Source organism: Myotis yumanensis, unplaced genomic scaffold, assembly GCF_028538775.1.
Source record: "Myotis yumanensis isolate MYYU_CA2020_CCGP unplaced genomic scaffold, mMyoYum1.0.hap1 SCAF_1, whole genome shotgun sequence".
NCBI classification, from domain to species: Eukaryota; Metazoa; Chordata; class Mammalia; order Chiroptera; family Vespertilionidae; genus Myotis; species Myotis yumanensis.
In genome coordinates, this window is record NW_027223752.1 from 166,195,018 (window position 1) to 166,216,775 (window position 21,758).

Here is a 21,758-nt window from a genome sequence, read left to right on the forward strand (position 1 = left end):
AGTTTGCACCATGTCAACCCACAATATTAGATTAATTGTTTACTGAAGCATTAGTAATTGTTTACTTAATTGCCATTAACCTAGGTTGCCATTTTTAGAAACTGTCAACAGGAGAATTCACATTCTTTTCCAGCGGGCATAGAACATCTTCCAGATAGACCATGTTATGAGAATAAAACAAATTTTAAAAACTAAAAGAATTAGCCCTAGCCAGCTTGGCTCAGTGGATAGAGCGTCAGCCTACGGACTGAGGGGTCCCAGGTTCTATTCTGGCCAAGGGCACATGCCTGGGTTGCCGGCTTGATCCCTAGTAGGGGGCGTGCAGGAGAGAGCCAATCAATTATTCTCTCTCATCATTGATGTTTCTATATCTCTCTCCTTCTCCCTTCCTCTCTGAAATTAATAAAAAAATATTCTTTTTAAAAAAGTAAAAGAATTTAAGAGAAAATAAATTTGCTCTTACTACAATGAAACTATATTAGAAACCAACAGAAAGATCTTTGGAAAATTCTCAATTATTTGGAAATGAAAGAATATATTTCCAAATATCCCATGGGTCAAATGAGAAATAAACAAGAAAATATAAATATTTTGAATTGAATGAAAATGAAAACACAAGTTATAAAAATTTGTGGAATGCAGCCAAAGTGTAACTTAGAGAAAAACTTATAGCATTGAGCAACAAATTAGAAAAGAGAAAACATCACAAATCAGTGACCTCAGCTTGTAAATTAAGAAATGAGAAAAGAAAAGGCAAATAAAACTCAAAGTAAGTGCAACAATAGAATTTGAAGAACTAGAGGAGAGAATTTACTCTAACAAATATCAAGACAAATATTTTCATTTTATTTATTTATTTATTTATTTATTTATTTATTTATTTAACTTATCTTTATTGCTGAGAGTACTATAGATGTCTCTCCTGCACCTTGCCTTTCCCACATTGCCCTCCTCCAAACAGATCCCACCCCATCCCAGGCCTTCACCATCCTATTGTCTGTGTCCATGGGTAATATACATATACTTATAAGTTCTTTGGTTAATCTGTTCCTGCCTCCCTCCCCACTTCCCTCTGAAATTTATCAGTCTGTTCCATGTTTTCATGCCTCTGGTTCTATTTTATTCATCAGTTTATTTTTTTCATTAGATTCCTTGTTCATTAATTTTGATTTTTTAAATTTCAGTTGTTGATAGGTATGTATTTATTGCCATTTTATTGTTCATCTTTTTTATCTTTTTTTTTTCTTTCTCTTAAAGAAGACCCTTTAACATTTCTTGTAATACTGATTTGGTGGTGATGAACTCCTTTAGCTTTTTCTTGACTGTGAAGCTCTTTATCTGACCTTCAATTCAAAATGATAGCTTTGCTGTATAGAGTTATCTTGGTTGTAGGTCCTTGTTTTTCATCACTTGGAATATTTATTGCCACTCCCTTCTGGCCTGCAAAATTTCTGTTGAGAAATCAGCTAACAGTCATATGGGCACTCCCTTGTAGGAAACTAACTGCTCTTCTCTTGCTGCTTTTAAGATTCTCTCTTTGACTTTAACCTTTGGCATTTTAATTATGAATTGTCTTTGTGTGGGACTCTTTGGGTTCTTCTTGTTTGGGACTCTCAGTGCTTCCTGGACTTGTATGTCTATTTATTTCATCAGGTAGGGGAAGTTTTCTGTCATTATTTCTTCAAATAGGTTTTCAATTTCTTGCCCTCTCTCTTCTCTTTATAGTACCCCTACAATGCAAATGTTGGTACACTTAAATTTTCCCAGAGGCTTCTTGCACTATCTTCACATTTTTTTATTCTTTTTCTCTTCTAGTTAGTTTTTTTTTGCTTCCTCATATTCCAAATTGCTGATTTAATTCTTGGTGTCCTCTACTGTACTGTTGATTCCATGTAAATTATTATTCATTTCAGTTAGTGTATCCTTCATTTCTAATTGATCCTTTTTCATGTCTTTGAAGTTCTCACTAATTTTCTTGAAAAGCTCAAGTTTCTCAAGAATCCTTATAATAATTGTTTTGAACTCTGTATCCAGTAGCTTGCTTGCTTCCATTTAATTTTGTTCTTTTTCTGGAGATTTCTTCTGTTCTTTCATTTGTGACATGTTTCTTTGTCTCTGCATTCTGGCTGCTTCCCTGTGTTTGTTTCTATGTATTAGGTATAGCTGCTATGTCTCCTGGAATTGGTAGAGTGGCCTTGTGTAGTAGGTGTCCTGTAGGACCTAGTAGCTCAGTCTTCCCAGTCATCTGAGCTGGGCACTCTAGGTGTGCCCCTGTGTGGGCTGTGTGCATTGTCCTGTTGTAATTGAGCATTTATTGCTGTTGACATCACTAGGAGGAATTGACTCCCAGGCCAATTGGCTGTGAGCACTAGTTGCAACTACAGCATAAGAGCTTCTGTGCAAAAGACACCCTTATGGAGCAGGACTTACTTCAGTAGGGCTTTGGTGCTCACTAAATCTGCCCTTGAGTGCATTGCTTGTGGATGTGTAGAGTTGTAATCTAGCATGGTCTGAAGCTATCCACCAGGTGCACTAGCTCTGGGGCCTCCACAGAAGTGCAAAGTCAGCCACTACTTTTTTTCTGCCTGGAGCCACCTGGAAGAAGCTACAGCACAAACTGCAGATGGCTGCTGCTTGTGTTAGGCTAGGAGGTGCTCAGGAGAGGCCAAGCTGTGAACCCTGGCAAACTGCTGTGAGTGCTGGGCCTGGGGCCTCTTATCCAGAAGTATGAGTCACACTGAGTCTAGTTGATGCTTGTTTGAGAGATTTTAGGCAGGTCTGAAGTCTGAGCCAGAACAGGCCATTCTAATGGAAAAGACACTGCAAACAGTGGGGTGGGTCTTAAAATTGGGTAGGGGTCTCAGGGAATCACCAGGGAAGGACGAACAGTGTGGGTAGGGTTGATAGAGACTCAGATATGGTGCCTGCCAGTCATCTCTGCATTGGGGGAGGTGTCAGCATAAGAACCATGAACCCTGCAAGCACCCTTGTCTTGGAGAAAGCTTCCCCCAAGTTCTTACTCTGATGCCAGACAATCCAATTATTCCCCATATATCCCTGGATCCCCACAAGCCGCTGCCCCTGGGCTAGAGCTTAGAGGGAGAGAGTTTGTGTAAGTTGAAATTCAGTCCCTTTAAGAGGAACTTCCTTGGACTCCAGAAGCCTCTGTGTCACTCAGCCACAATCCCTGCTGGTTTTTATAACCCAAAGTTACAGGGACTTCTCTTCCCAGCTCTGGAATCATAGGCTGGGTGCCTGGTTTGTGGCTGGGACCCCTTGCTCCTCATGAGAGGCCTCCTCAGACAAGATATCCCTCCCAATTAAACAAAACAACCCACAGGTGGGTGTGGACCAGCCAGTTCTATGTCTCAACCCCTCCTACCAGTCTCAATGTGCTTTCTTCTTTAATTCTATAATTTTATGACTTCCATTCAGCCAGATTTCAGATGTTTCTGAATGATAGTTGTTCTGTATTTTAGTTGTAATTTTGATGTGATTGTGGGAGGATACAAGTATTGTGTTTACCTACCTACCATCTTGGCTCCCCTATCAAGACATATTTATAAGAAACATGCATTAAGATAATCTAGTGTTGTCACAAAGAAATATGAATAGAATTAAATAGAGAACTCAGAAATAGATGTATAATTAATTGAACACTTGTTTTTGACATTGTTAAATTATAGAGCATTGGGGAAAAGGTGGTCTTTTCAATAAATGATGCTGCCCTCCCCTCTCCTCCCCCCAAAAAACTAAAATTAAAAAAATTGATATTACCAAGTGTTGGCAAAGACAGAAACACAGGAATTCTAACCCATTGTTTGTGAGAATGAAAAGTGGTACAACCACATTGAAAAATATTTTGGCATTAGTTATTATGACTATGTTACAATTTTATATTATGATTATACTAGAGCCCAGTGCATGAAATTCGTGAGGTGGGGGGGTGGTTTTCCCTCAGCTCAGCCTGTACCCTCTCCAATCTTGGACCCTTCGGGGGATGTCTGACTGCCAGTTAAGGGATCGGGCCTTAACCGGCAGTCAAACATCCCTCTCACAATCTGGGACTGCTAGCTCTGAACTGCTCGCCTGCCTTCCAGCCTCATCGTACCTAACCACTCCCCTACTGGCCTGATCACCCCCAACTTCCCTCCCCTGCCGGCCTGATCACCCCCAGTTACCCTGCCCTGCAGGCCTGGTTGCCCCCAACTGCCCTCCCCTGCTGGTGTGGTTGCCCCCAACTGCCCTCTCCTGCAGGCCTGATCGCCCACAATTGCCCTCCCCTGCCCGGCATCTTGTGGCGACCATCTTGTGGTGGCCATCTTGTGGTGACCATCTTGTGACGATGTCACGCAATGCCACCTAAGCTTTTATTTTATAGGATATTATGATTCACTATGACCTTACATTCCACTTCTTGGTATATACCCAAAGAAAAATGTGAATATCATAAACAAGAATGCTCATTTCAGAATTACTTTTCCAAGTTAAAAATTGAAAACAACTTCAAAACCATCAACACTATAAAAAACATGTCTGGTGAAATTTATATAGCAATGAAAAGAATTAAAGCTCTGCTGAAAATGTAGTTAAATGTCACAAGCATAATGTTAAGTAGAAAGACCAAGACATTAAAAATGCTTATGTGTGTTTTTAGTTACATAAGATTTAACAAATAGGCAACATCTACACTAATAAAAGACAAAGATGCAAATTGACCATACCTTTGCTATGCCTTAAGCCATGCCCACCAGCCAATCAGAGCAACTATATGCAAATTAACCCAACCAAGATGGCAGCTGGCAGGCACGGAGCTGGAGCAAGCAGGAGGCTTGGTTGCCCCAATGATGGAGGAAGCCAAGCTTCCCGGCTGGCTCTGAGCTCCACTGAAGGCAACAAAGTTTTAATTATAGAAGGTAAATAAACCCCAAATACCTGCTTTCAGCCAGCCGTGGCCATAGAGCTGGAGCGAGCAGGAACCGGCTCTGAGCTCCACTGAAAGAAACAAAGTTTCAATTATGGAAGGTAAATAAATCCAGGAATTAAAAAAAAGAAAAAAAAGAAGAGGCTGGGAGCTTCCATCACTGGGGGTCTTGGCCAGCCTGAAAATGGCCCTCAGCCCCTCACCCTGGCTGGCCAGGCACCCCAGTGGGGACCCCCACCCTGAAGGGGGTGTGACTAGCTGCAAACAGCCATCAGCCCCTCACCCAGGTTGGCCAGGCACCCCAGTGGGGACCCCCCACCCAAAAGGGGGTGTGGCCAGTTTGAAAACAGCCATCAGCCCCTCACCCAGGCTGGCCAAACCTCCATGGGGTGAGGGTCCCCACTGGGAGGGGGGCTTGACCAGCCTGAAAACAGCCATCAGCTCCTCACCCAGGCACCCCAGTGGGGACCCCCACCCTGAAGGGGCTGTGACCAGCCTGCAAACACCCATCAGCCCCTCACCCAGGTTGGCCAGGCACCCCAGTGGGGACCCCCACCCTGAAGGGGGTGTGACCAGCTGCAAACAGCCATCAGCCCCTCATCCAGTCTGGCCAGGCACCCCAGAGGGGACCCTCACCCTGATCCGGGACATCCTTCAGGGCAAACCAGCTGGCCCTCACCCGTGCACCAGGCCTCTATCCTATATAATAAAAGGGTAATATGCAAACTGACCCTAACAGCAGAAAGACTGGGAATAACTGGTCACTATGACACATACTCACCAGCAGGGGGCAGAAGCTCAATGCAGGAGCTGCCCCCTGGTGGTCAGTGCGCTTCCACAGGGGGAGCTTTGCTCAGCAACAAGCCAGGCTGATGGCTGCCAGTACAGCGGTGGTGGCAGGAGCCTCTCCCGCCTCCTCAGCAGTGCTAAGGATGTCCAACTGCAGCTTAGGCCTGCTCCCCGCTGGCAAGTGGATATTCCCTGAGGGTTCCTGGGCTGCCAGAGTGATGTCTGCCTTCCAGCTTAGGCCCAATTCCCCAGGGAGCAGGCCTAAACAAGCAGGTGGTCATCCCCCAAGGAGTTCCAGGCTGTGAGAGAGCACAGGCCAGGCTGAGAGACCCCCCGCATGCACAAATATTTGTGAACCGGGCCTCTAGTCTTAATAAATAATTTAGAAATGTATGGATAGGTAATAAAGCTGTAAATAAGAGCAAGGGAGTGACAGTTATAAAAGTGCGTAGTCAGAATATTTCCACTGGGGGGTGGGTGTGGCAAGCGTTTTGAGCAGGATAAGGTAAAAGGAAGCTTCCAAAGTGCTGGCAATGTCTGATTTCTCAAACACTGAGGAGTTGACATGGATTTTTAGGTATGGTAATTCATTGAATAGTATACTTATATCTTGTGTACTTTTCTATGTATATATTATGTTTTACATTCATTGTTATTATTTAATGTAGAGAAAAGAAGATACAAGAATCACAAGCATAGTAAGTGGAAGTGACCTTGATGTTAGAATTATAAGTTAGCCCTAAACTCTCTTCTTTCTACACTGGCTGCTTGCTTTGAACTTCTTTCTGAAATACTACATGTAATTTCACCAATTATAGCTTCATTCTGGCATACTAAGTGTCTTTTGTAAAAATGCAAATATTTCTGGTAGTTTGAAGGGCTGTCATCACAAGTCTCTTGTTTCCAGGTCCCAGAATTCTAACATGTCTACAATGATTCCTTTTCTTTTTAAAGGTTAAATTGTCTTTTCTAAACTAGACAGGAACTTAACTGCCATTTATAACATTGTTTCTGAAGAGGTTCAATTCAGATTTAAATTCCAAAAAAAAAAGTATTGCAATATGAGCTATTTGTCATTTGGGGAATGCCTGAAGAGTGACTAACATTATATAAGGGAGAACTGATAGGTTTTAGTTTTGGGTTAACTGGTCTAAAGTTTGGTTCTACCAATTATTATCTACTTTACTGTGATAAAATTATTAGTTTATGAGACTCAATTTAATCATATGTAAAATGTGGGTAAAAATAGCTATCCCGAGGAGATGTTATGGGGGCTCAAATTATATAAAACACAATATAAATGTAATAAATAAATATTTGATTTTATAATCAAAAGAAGAAATTTGGATGTAAGAGATAAAACAGACTAATAAGAATGTCATGTAGGACTAAATCATTGTTTCATTTAGCTGTTTTTCCCTCTCTCACACTGTCAGTATTTTGAGCAACTGCCTCATAATTGAATCCCTCTCTACCATTCTCAGAGGCTCAGAAAATATACATGGAATACTCACTTAACTTTTGAAACCTTTGTGAATTCATCATCCATATTTGCATCTGAACTCCTGATCTATAATTTCTACAAGGGAAAAGAGAGTGCATGGCATATAATCAAGCACAAATATTTGTTGAACTTGTTTAAAATTCATCTTGAACCTCCTTATATCTACAACCTGAACCACATCTTAAGATGGAATGATCTGTGTATGCCCTATCTGTTAGCTCAAGTGCACACTCTTACTTCTCCTATGACAAATATCATGGGATTTAGAATATTCTGCCTAGACTTAGTATGTAAGAAAGGTGACCCACACCATTTGAATCCATAGTCGACACTGAGGGAGGCTCTGAGAATTTTTCTTTGAAATCCTCAAGCATGAGGCAAAATATATCTGTTGACTTATTTACATATAGTGTCTGATGTTTTTTTAAAAAGAGATGACTCTACTGACCTATCATAGATTTCATAAAGTCCGAACCCTCTATGAAATGATAAAAAAATCAGATCAATATTTTATTCTATCTGCCCAGATTCATTGACATCTCTGTGACACTGACAGACCATAGGCATGGTGAGGGGTGCACTGTGTGTGGACAGTCATTTCACCTGAGTCAACGCAGTCTGGTCCATGGGGCAAATAGTTTCTCCATCTTGCCCTTGCTAGCTTCATGCCAATCAGGTCAATTGGTAGTGCCATAGACATTTAGAAGCAGAAGAGGATTGGAAGTCACACACATATCTTGTTTGTAAATAAAACTTATCCTTTCCATCAAAAGTAGTAGTTGTATAATTATGTGTAATAAAATAAAAATGTTCAGTTTTCTCCAGTCCTCTGAAACTTCTGTTTCAAACCTTCTGGTGCAAATCCTCTAAAACCCATACATATGTCTTCAAGATGGCTTAAGACGCTCTTCTCACTGTGACTGTGAGAAAGAATGATGGCCATAAATTGTGGCTCAGAATCTCTGAAGGAGAGATAATATCAGGAATTGAATTAGCTCTGTAGGCTATTGGGCTTTGGTCTGGCGAACCATGTGGACAAATAAAAGAATCAATAGGACATGCCCCAGTGGCCCATCCTCCTGGGAATTTTCCAGCTGCATTTGTGGAGCTTTTCCTGGAGATCCTTCAATAAGCTATTTAATTTGCTATTTAAATTTAAATCAGAGGGCTACTTAACTCTTGGATCCAGGCTTTGGGTACTCCATTAATCAAAAGCAAAGACACTTTACATTATCTAGGCCTCAGAAATTTACAAAGGCATATCTTTTCTAACATACAACTATATTTTTTATATGAGAGAAAACATCTCGATATATTTATTACTCTCTCCACTACTGAACGGTTTACCTTTTAGCTAATGAATGAGAGGGAGGGGAGAGAAGGTGTAAAACAGAGCTGCCTTTTGGATGATTATAGTTTCAGTATCTTTCCTGGAGGTTTTCATTTTCTACTTTGTTCACCTGGATGAAGAAATAACCCGGTTGTGGTTCTACTGTTCGTGGTCCAAAGGGTCAGGATAGCTGGTAGATAGAAGCACAGTTGGTTTCATGGTGACCCAACATTATCCTGGACTTCAAAGAACTTCCTCTTCTCTCTGCATGAAGAACTCTTTAAAGAAGTCCTTTTCCTTTTACAAGGTGAATGCTTCAAAGCACGTGGGAGGACTATTTCCTTCTCAGTGTTTACCTTTCAGAGGTGAGGAGTTCATAGACATTTCCCTGTTTGTACAGTAGAATCTAATCGTTGGCTTTGAGGAGAAGGCTTTCCCTGCTGCTGTTCTACTGTCAGGAGTTTCCCGTGCTCATTTTTCACTTACTGATGCACTAAAGAAGCTGTGCCAGGAACCTGAAAAAAGCCACATGAAATTCCTCTGGAGTATATTTCTGTCAACATTGTATATCACTAAGAAAAGAATTCGGTTCTGTTTCAAAGCCTTGCTTTCTTTCACAGGTTACAAAATGTTCACTGAGTGGCCAGAAATGACAGGCAGAGTGGATGAGTGGGAAAGTCCACATATTTTCTCACTAGGCATGAGTAAAGAAAGACCATAAAATAACGTAACAGATTTTTCATGCATCCATGTGGATTTATACATTCAATTGAGTATGAGCCCCCCAGTTAGGAAAACCTGGGGGATGCTGTCCGCAAGATATTCAACAATGTGCAACATGGTGCAAAACAATTTTGGAAGCGTGCTGACATTGCATTCAGATCTTGTGGTGTGTCATTTTATACCACTTGTGACGTCATTTTATCTGCCCTAGGGAGCTCTGTGAGTATGAGAGCAGGGATTGTACTGTATTCCTTTAGAACAGTGGTTCTCAACCTCCCTAATGCCGTGACCCTTTAATACAGTTCCTCATGTTGTGGTGACCCCCAACCATAAAATTATTTTCGTTGCTACTTCATAACTGTAATTTTGCTACTGTTATGAATCATAATGCAAAAATCTGATATGCAGGATGTATTTAGGCAACCCCTATGAAAGGGGTCGGGACCCACAGGTTGAGAACCGATGCTTTAGAACCTTCCTTTCAGGAATAGAACAAGGACCTTTGTTAGAATTAAATAATTTTTTGGCATTCATGTGGAAAGTCTTTAACTTTTGAGTGGAATTGCATTTTTGAAAACAGCTAAAGCAATTGAATTGAAATTTGGTAAATAATTGATCTTTGTAATATTATTTAGCAAAAGCAAAAGATAAAAAAATTAATGGCAATAATTACATATCTATAGTATGATCATGGGAAACAAAAGAATGTCACACCCAGAGAAAACCAGGTGAAAGGAAACACACTAAATTCTTATTTTTGAGTGGTAGGATTATGGATGATTTTTTATATACATTTATAGCAGAAAAAAACTCAACTCATATTTGTAAAAACTAATGAAGCAAATTTTCTTTTTGCAATGAATACACAACCTCTGCCTGAGAAAAATTATAAGCAAGAAGATCAACACTATTTTAAGCAATGGAACCATCATGGCAACAATGCATAAAAACTGAGATAAGGATAACTGCTGCTTATTAAAAAGCTACTCTATGCCAAACACATTGTTCTATGCTGTATGCAAATGGTCTCTAAGCCAGAAAACACCATTCAAAGCAAACGTTTCCATTTTAATGATCTGTTTGCCGAAACTGAAGTGTAGAAAGACGAAATGAATTGCCCAAGGTCACACATAGTGGGTGGGGTTGAGTGGAGACCTTTTCACTCTGAAGCCTGCACAGTCTTTCAGTGACATCAAAAGCCTCTTCCTATGTCCAATCAGTCTTCCCATTGGCCAAAGGCAACTGCCTTGACACTAGAGGCCTTTCATCACCCCTCAAGCTATGACCCACCCCCCCTTTCCGTCAAACCAGTGACTCTGTCTCCCAGGCTCACCTCAGTACATCTCCAAACTCAGCCCTCTCCCCCACATTGCCTGAAAGATTTTTTATGCTCTTCTATCCTTACATAGCCAATTCAAGACTTCCAAAACCATACAAATTCCTGGACCTCTCCAGTTTGCTGGATTTGTGCCTACCTTTGAATTTTTATTGATTCTTCTTCTCACTGGACATCTGCCTTTCTGCAGTTCTTATATTTTTTTCATATCATGATGCATATATGGCTTTGTGGCCATCTGGAATTTTCTCTTCTTGAGGTCAGGCATATGTATTTTATTTCATTTTGCATATACTGTGGCATACCATAACAGTTAAAAGAACAGATCCTGGAGTCAGAAAGTCAGTGGCTCTACCACTTTTTGACTGTGTGGCCTTGAAGAAGTTATTTAACTTCTCAAATTGTAGTTTCCTCATCTGCAAACTGTGGCTAATAATACTAACACTTCATAGCTTTGTTGGGAGAGTTAGACAATACAATAAATGTAAAGCAAGCATTGGTACATGAATAAGACATTGAAAGTACTCAATAAATATTATTATCATTAGTTGTAGCATTCTTATTAACAAAATAAACACAGGAAATGATATAATAGCCACCAGAGAGGGACCAAACTTAAATAAAACCTCACAAATATTTCCACATCAGTTTAGATATTTTCAACACTCAAAAATAATTTTTATTTATTTGTTATATCCATATTACTTAACACAGTATTAACTGTTTAAAAAGCACTTGATACACATTTGCAAAATATATATGAGTAAATGTGATCATTCTCAAATAATAATCAAAGTAGAAAGAAAAAAAAGACAGATAAAAAGAAAAAACACACACCAGGAAATGAGAACTTTCAAAATAAGAGCACTGATATTAGAGTACTGATGGATTTAAAAAATTTAGGCAGGCCTGTGCAAATAATCCTAATAATAGTAAATGGGCTTTGTTAGTGCTATGGTCTTTTCAAACTAGAAGTTCACTGTGGAGTGATTCACAAGGAACCTCTTGACTTTCTTACTTGTCTATTGGTCAGTAACTCACATGTATCTCTCTTGGGGATGATTATTGTTTGTGACTGATGTTTTCAAGCTAATAAGTGATTATAAGACATTTCACGAAGACTAAAGATGCTCATGGAGGCAAGCCCATTTCTAATGAATGTTACTGGGAAAATAAATGACCTACCACACTACAGCTCTGCTCTAAGTGATGCCTTAGCAGATGGTATTCAGTTTCAGCCCACAAATTTAAAAAAGTTACACGAAAAGAGATTTCATTTCATTGGCACTAAAGCAAAGCTCCCCAGCATCCCGAGACAGGAAAACAGCTTGGGAATTCCTATGTTCCACCTGCAGCAGGTTTTGTGTGGGTTCATTCTGCTTGAGGCTTATTCCTGAGGTTTGATGCTATGAATAGAATAAACAAGGTGACAAGTTTAGGGTACAATCTTGAGTAATGAAGGCGATCAACTGTCCTAGCTATTACTAAAAATAGTCAGGTATTTAAAATACCAATCCGAATTGTAGGACATTCTTACACTGATAGATATATAAGGAGCCAGAAGCTACTGTGCTCTAAATCCTGCAAGTGTTTGAACATCACTAGTTGTGGAGCTGTCTTTTACATGGGGAATTGTTATATTGTTCAGAATTGCTTCCACTATTTCTGCTGGTGACCATGCCAATAACCTCATTTGTGATATGTTAAGCAACACACACAGTGCCTCGGTATGGAAAATCTCCCCTGAAAAATATCCCCTGAGCAAACACATGGTTATTCTAATCAATGAGATGCAAATGCATACATATCCTGCCTGCAATAGATCCACTTCAGATCGAAAGACACACAGACTGAAAGTAATGGGATGAAAATATATATTGTACAAATGGAAACAAACAAAAAAACTGGGGTAGTAATACTTTTATCAGACAAAATCAATTTTAAAGCAAAGGCTACAATAAGAGACAAAGAAGGATCCAGCAATTCCACTTCTGGGTATTTATCTGAAGAAAACAAAACACTAATTCAAAAAGACATATACATCCCTATGCTCTTTGCAGAATCCTATATAATAAATGGCTAATTTGCAAATCTACCAAACAGAGGAACGATGCAGGAGCTGTCCCCCTGGTGGTCAGTGCATTTCCACAGGGGGAGCACCGCTCAGCCAGAAGCTGGGCTCACGGCTGGCAGGAGAGGTGATGGTGGAAGCCTCTCCTGCCTCCACAGCAGCACTAAGGATGTCTGACTGGCAGCTTAGGCCCACTCCCAAGGGCTCCCAGACAGCCAGAGGGCACAGGCCAGGCTGAGAGACCTCACCCCTTCCCCCTGAGTGCATGAATTTAGTGCACTGGGCTTCTAGTTATTTATAATAGCCAAGAGATGGAAGAAGATAGATAGATGGTTAAAAAGTTATGGTACATATATGATGGAATATTACTTGGCTATAATAAAGATTGAAATATTGCCATTTGTGACAACATGGATGGACCTAGAGGGTATTATGCGAAGTGAAATAAGTCAGACAGAGAAAGGTAAAATACCATATGATTTCACTTATATGTGGGATCTAAAGAACAAAATAAACAAACAAAACGGATTCATAAATACAGAGAACATTTTGATGGTTGCCAAATGGGAGGGGTGTTGGGGATGGGTAAAGGGGGAAGGAAATAAGATGTGCAAATTACCAGTTATAAAAATAGTCATGGGGTTGTAAAGTACATCATAGGAAATATAGTCAATAATATTGCAATAACCATGTATGGTGTCAGATAGGCACTAGATTTATCAGGGAGATCACTTTGTAAGATATATAAATGTCTAATTACTATGTTGTACACCTGAAACTTATTGTATGTCAACTGTAGTTGAAAAAATACTTTAAAAATAAATAAAATGTATAAAAAAACAAAAAAGAAAGATGCAAATGATTTAATATATAATACATGATACAAATGATTTAATAAATGATGTCACTTATTAGAATTTGCAAAGTGCCAGATACTTTATAGGACAACTCATTTTCACTTTTGCCAGAATGATCTTCCTAAATAGAAAATTTGTGTGACACCTTCCATGGCTTCTCATGTTTTCAGGACATGCCCCTAATTCAGTCTGGCACAGGAAATGCCCTCCTGGATCTGACTACGTCTTACTTCTCCACCATCTGGAGTTTAATCTCTTCCTATCCACCTGCTCCTCCCTTCTTCTGTCTACTGATTACTTGCAGGTCTCAGTGTGCCCTGTTCTGGCTTGCCTCCAGGCCCTGATCAATCTTGAGGTCTTCTTTGTTTGGCTACCTATTTTTCCAGCCCATTCCTCTTTCCTAACACTGACTTCCTGAGGTATCCTCTTAGATGCCATTGCCTCTGCAAAGCCTTCTCTGCACATTATTTCCTCTCAAGAATAATTAAAAATTTCTCCCAGATATTCCTGTAGCTCAATTTTTATAGAGATATAATTGACATATAACAGGTATTAATTTTAGGTGTACAAGATAATGATTTCATATTTGTATGTGAAATGATTACCAGAAAAATGTTTTGTTAGTATCTATCACCATACATAGTTCAAAATAGTTTTCTTGTGATGAGAACTTTACAGATTTATTCTCTTAGAAGCTTGTAAATATGCAATGTAGTATTGTTAACTGTAGCCAACATGCTGTACACCCCCAGGACTTACTTATCTTATCCAGGTGCTTCAACTGGGGATGAGAGGGAGTACTAAAGTGAGAGTATGAGATCCGGATGGGGGTGACAGGACAAGGTATCTAATTAAGTGGAAGTAGTAATAGTGAGATTAGGGAATGAAGAGTTCTATCCCTCCCTTCCCTCTCATTGGCATCTTCACTTGTACTCATCCCCCACAGGAACCATTCTGGGCAGTGAATTGGATGAAGAATGGGTGAGGGTGGGAGCTCCCAAATAGTAAAGGGGTTTTTACTGGTGAGGAGGAAGGAGAGTGACGAAGGAGAAAAATCCTATTCTATAACAATGGGGGAAAGAGGGCCTTTCTATGGAGAGCTACTTTCTTATGATGACATTTTTCTGGAGCATTTCAAGTAGGGGTGCAGCTGAATAGCTCATATTTTAGAAGGCTTATTACCTAGGAGGTTGTTAAAATAAAGATTCCTAGACTTTACAATATGTGTTTGATTCAACACGGCAGTGGGGACTAAGAATCTGAATTTTATTGATTTTTTACAGAGAAGAAGGGAGAGGGATAGAGAGTTAGAAACATCGATGAGAGAGAAACATCGACCAGCTGCCTCCTGCACACCCCCTACTGGGGATGTGCCCGCAACCAAGGTACATGCCCTTGACAGGAATCGTACCTGGGACCTTTTAGTCCGCAGGCCGACACTCTATCCACTGAGCCAAAGCAGTTAGGGCTGAATTTTAAAAAATACCCCAGGTAATTCAAACATAGTGGGTGTATGTTCCAAACTTTGAAACACATTGGTTATGCCTGTTTTTGAGATCCAGAAGTAATTTTATGGTCTAAAATTGTCAAGTGACCAACTCTTTTCTTTAATGCATGAAGTTACAGTCTATTAATTAAACAATAGCATTATTTAAAATATGCACTGAGAACAAAAGACCTATTTTTGCACATCTAAAGCAGATATCATTTATCTTATTATTGAAAGTTCTATGATAATGTTTTGACTTTTCTCTAAATAACTGGCATTGTGACATTCTTCTATCTCCACTTTTTAATGATTTAATATGTTTTTTTTCTTCCTGTTTCAGCTTCCTTTTTAATCTGCTACTGCCTGTTAAGTCAGCTTCCCCTCACAGCAAAGACTGAGGCTGCTCTTGTTAGATTAAACATTCTCTTTCTATCTGACCCAGCTTTCAACTTCATCTACTTAGTTATATCATCTGTTGGGTAGCAGAAATTGCCAGGATGTCACCCAGTGGGAAAATCAATTCATGAGAGAAGGGCAAGTGCTGTGTGTTTGACTATAGAGCATCTTTTCTTCTTTCTTTGAGCATATCTGTCTCAGCACACCTGGGTATTCCTCCCCAGGGCTACGAAGAAGTTTGAATTGCCCTGCTCTTAATTAGCAACATCCTTTCCCCTGCTATTACAGGTGAACATGATTCATTCTCTTGTATGTATTCCTAAGAGAGAGACTCACTGAAAAAGGACACATCATTGCAAAGTGAAGAGGAGGCCAGCAGTGAGGTGCTTCAAAGATAATTCCTCTCCATTGTTCTAGGAGGTTTTTTAAAATAAATGTTTCTTATGATATAATCCACATCCACTTGGAGTTAGGAATGCCCTTGTTCCATGAATTTAGATGTTCCAAAGAGATATCCCCAACCTCTGACATTTAGTATCTCTAGCGGCTAGAGATACTATCCTATCTAGCCTATCCTTTAGTTTAACTCAATTGGTCTTCATCTGTGTATATGATATTTTATGAAGAGCATAGCATATATAGGCTCCGTTGGGTCTATACAATTTCTGACATTTGTGTATCTGTATATATGTCTTGGTGTGAGGAGTTCTTAAATTGCATAGTTTTCTCTGTGGAGTGTATGACATAAAAAAAGATGAAGAATCATTGAAGTAATGGGCCCACATGTTGGCCTATAAAAATTAATCCCATGTTGTGTAGCAGTATTTTTCAAGGGAATTCAGAGTTAATTTCCACAGGAAGCTAAACTTAAAAGGGATAGTTCTTCCTCTTCAGGAGAGCTCTTATTTTAGAAGGAATTGCATGACGTTTCCCGCCCCTGGAGCCTAAGGGGCCATCTATCTCGGAATTAGATTCTGTGAAGTGGTTTGTGATCACCCACATGAACCAATTGCAAGAAGTTTAATTGTGATGAACTCTCACACTCAATTTTAAAGTATAACTTTTTAAAAGTGCATTCAGACTATTGATCAGTTTTCAAGGATGGAGAAAGAGAAAGTGGATAGTAGAAAGATATAATATAAAACTCCTCTTCCCCACCCCTCTCTTACATTATAAATCAAATGGGCAGGTTATTGGCTCTTGTGTAAAGGCATCAAATTTCAGATGGATGTTGAATTGAAATCGGGATTTTAATGATCTCTTCAGATTTTTTCATTATTACTTACTAACTCAGGTTACTAAGTTTGTCCTTAAGAAATTATCTGGCCTACCCTATAGAATTTACACTGCAATAAAACCAAGCACTTCAGTTTTAATCATTTCTAAAGTGGGAATAATAATACTATCTTTTGCATGGGATTTATGTGAGGACTCAGTAAATAACCTAATCACAATGTTTAGAAGTGAGCCTGATCCATATATGTTAAAGTATATTTGCTATGATTATATTATAATATCTACTGAATTTAAAAATTGAGAAATGAAACAATGTCACAATTGAATTAACAGTTATCCTTCACTTTTTGTTTACTCTGTATTGGGTTTGAGTTTTTAAAACTTCGTTGGATTTTGAACAAAGTGAACTTTTGGCTAAATAGATATTTATTTCATATTTTTCTGGATTCCTTTTCCCAACCTAAGAGACTTCTGTTCTGAATTCAGTTTTCTCAGAATTCTATTCTTCATAGCTCAGCAATTAAGAAAAAAAACTGTCATCAATGCTGCCAAACATTTTGTGCTAGCATAGGTTTTAGCCATTATAGGTTTAGCCATTATAGGTTTTATTACATGCACTTAATTAGGGCTTCTTGGAAATTATGTTTATTGGAAAGAGAGACTTGAGTGATAGAAATTTGGGGCATACTGAGAAAGTTTTAAAGACCAATATGATTTTCAACCTCAGGACTTCATAGGAACACTATTCTGACCACCCCCGGGCATGATGATCACACACTGCAGAGAGAGTTAAGGGTGACCCTTTAGTCCCAGTCTGCTTGGATTTTCTATCCCAGCACCAGCTTATAAGCTGAGTGATCTTGAACAAGTTATTTATCCTCTATGTGCATAACTTGTCTCATCTCTCAAAGAAGAAGAAAAAAGTACCTACATCTGAAGGTTTTTGTAAGAATTAAAGCTAACATAATGAAATGATAAGAGGTACCTGATGCATGTGCTTATATAAGTGTTTGCTCTTCTTATTTCTAGAACAATCATAGTTTCACAAAATCCACTTCTGTTTCACAAAATCCATTTCTAATCAGAAAATAATACTGTGCCAAACTTAACTCTGAGTTCAGATTTATCAGGACTTTTTCCATATGAAAGTTGATTTTTGTTTTAATCTCTTGCATTAAGATGAAAAGGATCAAAGGTTTATATAAAACTAAAATCACTGAAAGTTTACCCCAACATTATGCAGTGCATTTATTATTCAATAAAACATGGACACCTTGTAACGCTTTTTTAATAACAAAAATATGTGAGGTCATGCTTTTCCATTTCAATAGAGTGGGCAATAGATGTATTGTCACTCAAGGAAACTGATGTTAGCTGAGTAGCTAGTAGGCCTTTTTTTAAAGCAATATAAGCAGGAAAAGTAATAGGAACAAACCAAATTCTACTGACATTCTATTAGATCTCAACATGGGTACAATAAATTTTCTCAGCTCACAAGTTTCTCTTCTAATTTATTTCTCCTATGCCTTTTCCCTTGTCTTTCTTATAATTTTAGAGAGATGAGATGATAAATTACTTGCCTAACACTTTAAATCAAATCAGATACAACATCCACTTATATGAAAACCGTACCACACCCCAAACTTATATCTAGTCACAACCTCTCAAACACTTATCTAAAGTTTTCCATTTTCTCCTTGCTGTGGAGTACAGAAACAGGTTTTCTTGGTAGTGTCCTATGTTCATGATCTAATGAGTCGGGCTACTGCAGTCCTGCCTTTTAGCAATTTGTAATTAACCTGTGAAACTTCTGATGCTAAAGTATTACTGTGGCAAGTAGCACAGCACGTTTCTAACAGGGATTAAATATTCATCTGTGAAAAAGAAGAGCCTTTGTGGTTGCTCTTCTTTGGGTAAAATTACAGACCTATCAATCTTAATGCTGTGGAGCATGAAATCAGGAAGTATTTCTCCCTCCACAGAATATTGTATTGCACAGTTAGATGTATTTTGAAAGTAATGCTTCTGCATGGGAGAAAGGATGGCAAGCAGAAGACACAAACTATAATGAATTCAATCAACCATCCAATTATTATTTCTGTGTTAGCTCATATCATATGTTTTCAATCTCTGCCCTTGGGCACTGAGACTGATGAATCATACCCAACGCTCTCCCATTTCTCCTATGTGGCTATCATTTAAATTGTTGACACGTATCTTTGTGATAATATGACAACATGGAAATACCCAGTCCTCGGTTACAATGTAACTTAAAAAGTTTTTATTTTTGTTGTTGTTTTTTGCTAGATTGAGCGAGAAGAAAAGGATGAAATTATTAACTTGATGGCTATCATTTTAGCTAAGAATTTTGCTAAGTGGAAGATTAAATCTTATTACCAAACTGAGAGACTAATTTTGTTTGTTTGTTACTAAAGTTGTTCACTGATTGATTCATGGCTTGGCATCTTTTGGGGGTGAGAACTGTTAGCATATTAAATACAAACCAGTCTTGATATGAGAATGCTTTTGGTGGCTGCTATTTAGGAGAATGACAAGAGAACCTCTAGACCTGAGCTGTCAAACACAGTACAGGTAGCTAATGAGCACTGGACTGTAGCTAGTCAGAATTGATATATGTTGTACGTGTATATTACACAAAAGATTTCATAGGCTTAGTCACTGAAATCTTTTGTACATATTGTGTGTTGAAATGATAGTATTTTGGATATATTGTGTTAAGCAAAACTAACTGTTAAGACTAATGTCATATTTCTTTTTTACTTTTTAAAATGTGACAACCTAGAAAATTCAAACTTACACATGTGGCTTACATTTGTAACTTGCATTATATTTCTATTGGACAGCAGTGCTCAAGTCCAAATGACATAATTCAGCAGTTCAAAGTTCCAAGTTAAAAATCTTAGCTGGAACAAGCACCAAAGAACACTTCTAAACATGAGTACAAGTCAGAACATCATCTGTGTTCAGCTGAAAAGGAACAAAGTGACTTACTCCAAAGGACTTCCTTGATGAAAGTGCTTCCAATTTCCCAAATTTCACTTATTGAATGGATACACACATAGTCAGAAAAATTACTATTTTAAAGTTAAAATTCTGGAAGCAACATAGTTCTATCTGGTGAAGATGTGAGTTCTACCTGACACACAATGCCATCAGTTCACAGTAAGAGAATTGCTTGGAGGCAATCACTAGACAATAATGAATTGAGGGTGCATGTGTGTGTGTGTGTGTGTGTGTGTCTATACACAAGTGTGTCTGATATTTCTTTTTTTTTTTTTTTTTTTCTTTTTTTTTTTTTTTTTTTTAATTTTTCGCTTAAAGTATTACAAAGGGTATTACATAAGTATCCTTTCCCCCCCCCCTTGACAAACCCCTACCCTCCCTTACCCCCCAGTGTCTTATGTCCATTAGTTATGCTTATATGCATGCATACAAGTCCTTCAGTTGATCTCTTACTCCCCTCCCTCCTGTCCCCCAACTCTCTCTGGCCTTCCCACTGCAGTTTGACAATCAGTTTGAGGCAGCTCTGCCTCTGTATCTATTATTGTTCAAAAGTTTGTAATGGTCTTTATTATCCATGAATGAGTGAGATCATGTGGTATTTTTCCTTCATTGACTGGCTTGTTTCACTTAGCATAATGCTCTCCAGTTCCATCCATGATGTTGCAAATGGTAGGAGTTCCTTCTTTTTAACAGCAGCATAGTATTCCATCGTGTAGATGTACCACAGCTTTCTAATCCATTCATCTACTGATGGGCACTTAGGCTGTTTCCAGATCTTAGCTATGGTGAATTGTGCTGCTATGAACATCTGGGTGCATATATCCTTTCTGATTGGTGTTTCTGGTTTCTTGGGATATATTCCTAGGAGTGGGATCACAGGGTCAAATGGGAGTTCCATTTCCAATTTTTTGAGGAACCTCCATACTGCCTTCCATAGTGGCTGCACCAGTCTGCATTCCCACCAGCAGTGCACAAGTGTTCCTTTTTCTCCACATCCTCTCCAGCACTTGTCGTTTGTTGATTTGTTGATGATGGCCATTCTGACAGGTGTGAGATGGTACCTCATTGTTGTTTTGATTTGCATCTCTCGGATGATTAGTGACTTTGAGCATGTTTTCATATGTCTCTTGGCTTTCTGAATGTCCTCTTTTGAAAGGTGTCTATTTAGATCCTTTGCCCATTTTTTGATTGGATTGTTTATCTTCTTTTTGTTAAGTTGTATGAGTTCCCTATAAATTTTGGAGATTAAGCCCTTATCAGATATGACGTTGGCAAATATGTTTTCCCACGAGGTGGGTTTTCTTGTTGTTTTGTTGATGGTTTCTTTTGCTGTGCAGGAGCTTTTTATTTTGATGTAGTCCCATTTGTTCAGTTTCTCTTTAGTTTCAACTGCCCTAGGAGCTGTATCAGTGAAGAAATTGTTTTGGCATATGTCTGAGATTTTGCTGCCTTTGTATTCTTCTAGAATTTTTATGGTTTCCTGTCGTACATTTAAGTCCTTTATCCATTTTGAGTTTATTCTTGTGTATGGTGTAAGTTGGTGGTCTAGTTTCATTTTCTTGCATATGTCTGTCCAATTTTCCCAACACCATTTATTGAAGAGACTATCTTGGCTCCATTGTATGTTCATGCCTCCTTTGTCAAAAATTAATTGAGCATATTGGTTCGGGCTAATTTCTGGACTCTCTATTCTATTCCACTGATCTATATGCCTGTTCTTGTGCCAGTACCAGGCAGTTTTGAGAACAGTGGCTTTGTAATACAGCTTGATATCTGGCATTGAGATCCCACCTACTTTGTTCTTTCTCAGGATCGTTGCAGCTATTCTGGGTCTTTTTTTATTCCAGATGAATTTTTGGAGAGTTCGTTCTAGATCTGTGAAGAAGGCCATTGGTATTTTAATGGGAAGTGCGTTGAATGTATAGATTGCTTTGGGTAGTATGGACATTTTAATGATGTTGATTCTACCAATCCAAGAACATGGTATGTTCTTCCATCTGTTTATGTCTTCCTCTATCTCTTTTTTCAACGTCCTGTAGTTTTCTGAGTAGAGGTTTTTAACCTCTTTAGTTAAGTTTA